Genomic DNA, 6,966 nt, shown 5'->3' on the forward strand with positions numbered 1-6,966 from the left:
GGCAAGGACCAGTGCATCCACTGAGCACTCAGCAGATCATGGGAAGGAAGCATCTGTTACAGAGATGCGCCCAGTGAGATGGTTTGGAGCCTCTCTTCTTAACCCTAGATCACCCTCTCATTAAGGGCTGGTGCTTGCCTGATCTCCGGCTCATCGATTTGAGAGTAATTTTGTACTGTGGCTGCAAGGGGAAAATAGACATGTTCGAAGTTATTCACTTCATTATCCTGTGTCTCAGCCGTTTCACGTAAAAAGCTAAAAGAATCAGAGGAAGAATACTTAGCCCAAAATGGCTGTAAAAAAGTAATGAACACAAATATTTAAAAAAATACTTTTAAGTAAATAATCATAAAAATAATCATTTACATCTACAGAAAAATGTATACTAGGTCATGCTTTGTAAATCACTTTGTATACATTACACAGGACGTTAAAATCTCCAAGCCAACCTACATAGTGTACAATACTTTATAAGTAATAAATAACTAATACCAAGAGCAGAGTAGCTTAAAAATTAACTCGATAGCTGACATTATTTTAAATGAATAGAAAATCATTCTTTTAGCAATTTAACATTGGCACCAATACCCCAGAAAGACAGACGATTTGACCTTAGCTTTAAAGTTGTCTTCATTGTTAATTTCCATAAAAACCTTAACATTTGTCTAATTATAGGGTTCTGCATTCATTGATCTCACTAATTCAACTGTTTTATCTGACTGCCTCTCCTGAATTGATAAATCTAAATTGCACATTTTCTAAACTGCTAAGCTCAGGAGAAATCTTGAAGGTGGCCCAAATGGCTGTTGGATCTTTTGCACCCGTCTAGCACCATCTACTGTAACTTTGTAATATTGGACTTATCGTTCTTTTCTCAAAACCGTGATGTTCAGATTCCTTTACTCTGTCCTGGCAATACACAGTCCACCAAAGTTGTATATTCATAGTTAAACTGAAAACCAAGCAATTTGGTGGCAAAACATATAATAAGGAATGTTTTGCCATTAAAATGAGTTTTAATCATCCAATTGCCTTTTATTATCAAGGAAAGTCAATATTGTATAATCATAATTTTTTTATAGCAAGGAATTTAAATTTCATGGCACTGTTCAGTTTTATCATCAAGGAATAGGTTTCTCAGATCTGGGTTATCTTTACGTCTGTTGCGCCATAAGCTATATTTCCACTAGAAATCTTTCTAAAAGGAGTGAGTAGTTATCTATGAAAGAAACTGTGGAGCCCTGGCAATTGCTTTGTCCTGGGAGAATGTGTTCACATGACTCACACAACTTACTGTTTTATCATTTATCTACCTCCCTGGAAATAGCAGGACATAAAGAGAATGAAATCAATATTCTTTTCTACTTACCTAGCACAAGTGGATACTTACTTGGGGTCAATAGTCCTTTTTGAGAGTTTTACATAATGTTCAAAAATACCTCTACTCCAGGTAGGGAAAGGCTGGAGGATGGAACGATGGGAGAAAATGTAGAGTGAGCTGTATTTATTACCAAGGTCCTGGCTTTCGTTTGGGGCTGTGGATTTGCAGGTGATCATTACATTTTTCAAACTAACCAAATAAACAGTAAAAAAAAAAACTAATTGAAATAGACCAGGAATGGACCAGTAATAGAGTCCATTGTGGACCAAGGATTATGATAAATCCAATTTCTTGCTCCCACAATCCAAAGTGAAAGGAAAATATTCCTACTTTGGTTTGAATATTAGAAACCAAAGACCTTCTGCCTAGTGAGTTTTTGACAAGTGAGGCAACATCCCGAGTCAGATCCTCAAGACTAGTTAGGATTTTCCTAACTAGTTTCTTGATCTTTAAAGGAGTTTCCTTGTCACTAGTCTCTGTGTAGTCCACTCCTTCTTTAGGTGTTGTTGTGATGCTGCCAACATTAGGAGATGGTGTGTGCATCAAGACACAAGTACAAGAAGGTTCCTAGCAGCGCTATTCATGATGGCCCCCAACTAGAAACAATCCAGATAGCCATCAACAATAGGATGGATAAATGTGATATATTCACACGCAGACATACTCTAGAGCAATGAAAATGAATGAACACAGCAACGTGGGCGAGTCTCACAAATAAAACACAATGTAAGAAGCCAGACACACGAAAGAATATATACGAAATTATAGCATTTATATAAAGTTCTCAAAACAAGCAAAATTAAACTATGTTTAAGGAGTGCATGCCTAGGTAGTAAAATTATTTTTAAAAGCAATGGTGTCATTATCATAACAGTCAGGTTAGTGGTTACCCTTAAGGGAGTGATAGAGTGACTAGGAGGACACATGAGGGGAGGCCTCTGAGGCACTGGTAACATTCTGCTTCCTGGGTGCTGGTTTGTTAGGTGTTTGCCTTATAATAATTCCCTTAGCTATACTTATGATTTATACACTTCTCTGAATTTGTTGTATTTCACAGTTACAAAAAGAGTTTAAAGACAAATAATGAAAATCCTGCTGTGTATCTCCATGGCCCACCCAATTCCTCATCTTATTAATTAGAGCTCCTCATATCTGCTCCCAGCTCCTGGCCTTGTCTGGTCCCCTCTTTTCCTCATCGTGTAATTCATGTTCTGACCATATTTTTTTTTAATAAATTTATTTATTTATTTTTGGTTGTGTTGGGTCATCATTGCTGCACGCGGGCTTTTCTCTAGTTGCGGCGAGCGGGGACTACCCTTCGTTGTGGTGCGCAGGCTTCTCACTGCGGTGGCTTCTCTTGTTGCGGAGCACGGGCTATAGGCACGCGGGCTTCAGTAGTTGTGGCACGTGGGCTCAGTAGTTGTGGCTCGCGGGCTCTAGAGTGCAGGCTCAGTAGTTGTGGTGCATGGGCTTAGTTGCTCCACGGCAGGTGGGATCTTCGCGGACTAGGGCTCGAACCCATGTCCCCTGCATTGGCAGGCGGATTCTCAACCACTGCGCCACCAGGGAAGCCCATGTTCTGACCATATTATGCTCTTCAGTGACTTTGTACTTTTTCCACCTCTATGCCTAAATGCACCTCTTTTCCCAACCCCATTCCCACCCATTGAATTCACACCCATCTTTCAAGGCATAGCCAAACCAAGACTTCCTTTAGGAAAGAATCCCTGAACTCCTTGGTCAAAGTAGTATCTTCTGCCTCTGAATTCTCATTTACATTTGAGCCTCTCTTACAGCAACTACTATATTCTTCTTGGCTTGTTAGGGTGTGTGTGTGTGTGTGTGTGTGTGTGTGTGTGTCCTCTTTGTTCATAAGCAAAACAGTTTTGAGGACAGTAGGTGCTCAATAAATGTAAAATAAATTCATTCTTCAATAGATGAGTGAGAATGATTATCTGTTTAGCCGCTTGGAACCTAAAATACCTTTGCAGAAGCTTGTCTAAGGAAAAGGGGTCATTGTTTGTTATGGGCGCCCTGAAGAATAACTCAAGCCCTACAGTAGAGTTTATGAGAGTTGGGTTGCACCACCCTGGGAACTGGCCTGCAGCCCCCAACTAGGTTACACAGGTCATTCTGTGCTGTTGGCCCTGGGGTAAGTGACCCGAATCAGTTTTGTGGAACATATCTGGAAGGCTTGAGAAGCCCCTGGATAATTCCTAATGCATATATCAAGACACCCTGTCTGCACGTGAGTGAACATTTAGGGAGATCACACATAGAGCCATGACTTTGTGAGCACGTGTATAAGCGTGTGTACTGGGGTGGGCGTGTGTAATCACTTTGGTGGAATTCAGCATACCTCACCCCTTCCTCCTCTCCCCAAAGTCTGTGGATCAGTGTGAGGAGAAAATGAAAGTGGGCAACAGAGGAGACTCTTAAGGCTACTAACAAAGCAGTTGATGCCGTCCCTGGATAGCTGTTTGTATGTATAGGAAATTCATAAGCTAGGCATTTCTGAGTCAAGAAATACCTACATTATGAGTATGTATGTTTATGTGTATGTGTTGTGGCCTATATTTGAGAAACTGTTCACTAGCAAATCAGCATCTCTAGTTTGGTTGCTTCAGAGAATCATGCAAAAATAACTCGAGTGTCACCAGATTTTGAAGGTGGGCTTGTAGTAATACAAATGTTGACTTTGGTAGAACTTAAAGCTAAACAGAAAAAACCAAAACGATGAACCATTTAGAGAAGATTCTGGAGGACTTTCCTTGGGTGACTTTGAAAGGCACAGAAAGTATCTTTGGATGATAAATCCTGTTAATCTGTTTAGTTCCAGTCAGAACCAATTGTTCAGATTTGGGTGGGAGGGAGGGTCAACCTTAGTGGTTCTGGGCAGGGCCATTACTAGAGTTATAGGATCACAAATAAGTTAGTTTTGCATGTGGACTCCAAAATGCACATATGAAGTATTAGAGGCAAAATGTAGTTAATGGCTAACAAATGTTTGAAATTCAAAGCTATTCCAGGAAAGGAGGAATGAAATGAGTCCATGTTATATTCATTAGGCAAATAGCCTCAAACACTGGTATGTTTCCCAAACATTCTCTGAATTGCTTGCCTTTAACATGTTGCAATTTTGTTGGTTAAAAAATTATCAAGGAAATTCAATAGAAGTCATCGACAGGACACAATAATCTGTGAAGGAGTACTTTTAACTTAGAAGTGGTAGAATACTCCCTGAACTTTTTCTCAGGTCCTAGATGAAATGTAATTCAGGAAATGAAGTCATGCGATTAAAAAAATATCATTAACTTTCTTTGTTATTATGTCATGATAATTTTTTGTGGTTTGTATAATTTCTTTACAAGTCCCTTATGCAGACTATAAACCAAATAATTATTTCTGTTTTGGAAAAATTTGGAACTGTCAGTGAATTTTATCTAGTTGTCCATAAGGAAACACAGAAAAAAAATGGGTGGCTGTTTGATTTTATCTTGAATTTGTTAGTTTAAAAGTATTACAGCTGCGGTGCTTTGTGACCACTGAGAGGGGTGGGATAGGGAGGGTGGGAGGGAGATGAAAGAGGGAGGGGATATGGGGATATATGTATACATATAGCTGATACACTTTGTTATACAGCAGAAACTAACACAGCATTGTAAAGCAATTATACTCCAATAAAGACGTTAAAAATAATGTTATAAACAAAAACAAAGTATTGCAGCTGCATTTTTCATTGGGGTTCTCTGAAGAAATGTAGAGTTTTGATTTTGAATTTCATGGTTTTTTTTTTTTTTTTTTTTTTTTTTTTATTTATTTATTTTTGCGGTACGCGGGCCTTTCACTGTTGTGGCCTCTCCCGTCGCGGAGCACAGGCTCCGGATGCGCAGGCTCCGGATGCGCAGGCTCCGCGGCCATGGCTCACGGGCCCAGCCGCTCCGCGGCATGTGGGATCTTCCCGGACCGGGGCACGAACCCGTGTCCCCTGGATCGGCAGGCGGGCTCTCAACCACTGCACCACCAAGGAAGCCCTGAATTTCATGTTTGTTCATTCTTTCTCTCTCTCTTTCTTTCTTTCCTCTTTACCATTGTCATTGGCTGTTTACAAGTGTTTCTCAGTTGTGGATGCTGGAGAAAATGAAATAAACCGTAATAAAAATAATTTTGTCCAGGTGGTATATAAATCAGTTGAGGAAATACAGTTCTTTGTGGCAAATAAAAAACATATGTATTACCTAGTGCACCGAAATGTTATTATTCATCAAATGAATGTTATAGATGTGTTAGGATTTAGAGACATAGGAAGAAGAATATTAGGGTAAAACATAGCAATATTGCATATTTTTGCCTAATGTGGAATAATCGGAAACAAATACGTGGGGAATTTTACAAGAATTTGGCAGAGCTGAAGTTCATTTCAGGGGTATACAGGAATTTCCTCATTAGGAAGATTATCTGTTATTTCTTCTTAATTTACGATTTGTTGAATACTGCCGAATTACCATCAAACACCAACTAGGGAATTCAAAAATAGAAACTGCAGTGGATACAGTGTTAGCTAGAAAAATACCTGATTATCAGTGTAATCTGGAAGCAACAGGAATGTCTAATTATATGTATGTGCGTGTGTATATTTAGAGTATATGTGTATACAATACATCTTTTTATATTTCGCTAATTACTAGGGGTTGTGAATTCTTTTTCTAACCTGAAATCAGACATTTCCATCTATGTTCTTTCTGCATTTGTCTAGACAGATTATGCTATATTATTTTATGTTTCCTTATTAATGTATTATTTTATAATTTTCTGATTGTTTTATGTGTATTACTTCCCAATTTAGTTACAACTTAGAAATGATTTGAAACTTCTCTTGTAACCCTCCTTCAGCTATTCCCATAAAGTGCTTAATACGCAAGACACGCAGGTACTTGACAACTGCTTTTAAACAAGGGAATTAATTTTTTTTTTTTGGTATTATTTACCATCGAGTTATCTTAGTAGATTATATCGAGTTCAAGGAATTGATGCAGGAATATTTAAAAAAAAAACTTTAGAATGCTATAATTTCTTGGCTTTAGTTATAGCAATCATTTTCATATTTTAATATTTTCTTCAATTGTGTTTTACTTATATTTTTATGCCAATTTTACACAAAAGCTAGATGTTTCAGACTTTACTGAAAGTAAATGAAAATGTAATTTTGCTCCTTTTCTATGACATTTACTAAGCAGGAAGGAGTCATTTCAATTTTAATTTTTAAAATATTTTTCATGCATTATTTTTGTACTCAAAATATTCCTTGATTTAACCAGAGTCATTATTGTGTATCACAAAGTCCAGCATCTGATAACAACTTTTTTAAAATGGGAATTTTTTAGTTATTTTTCTCTTAAACCCAAATCTATAAGTTATTTTGATGAATTTAATGTTGATTAAATGAATGCTACCATCATTTACCTTTTTAATGGACTTATGTATTTATCACTCAAAACGGAGGTTTGACCTATGTCATTTGTTATTCACAAATCGTTTCTTCTTTGATAGTAAATTCCATCTCTTTAAATTTCACCCTCTTCCTC

Source organism: Pseudorca crassidens, chromosome X, assembly GCF_039906515.1.
Source record: "Pseudorca crassidens isolate mPseCra1 chromosome X, mPseCra1.hap1, whole genome shotgun sequence".
Taxonomy (NCBI): Eukaryota; Metazoa; Chordata; class Mammalia; order Artiodactyla; family Delphinidae; genus Pseudorca; species Pseudorca crassidens.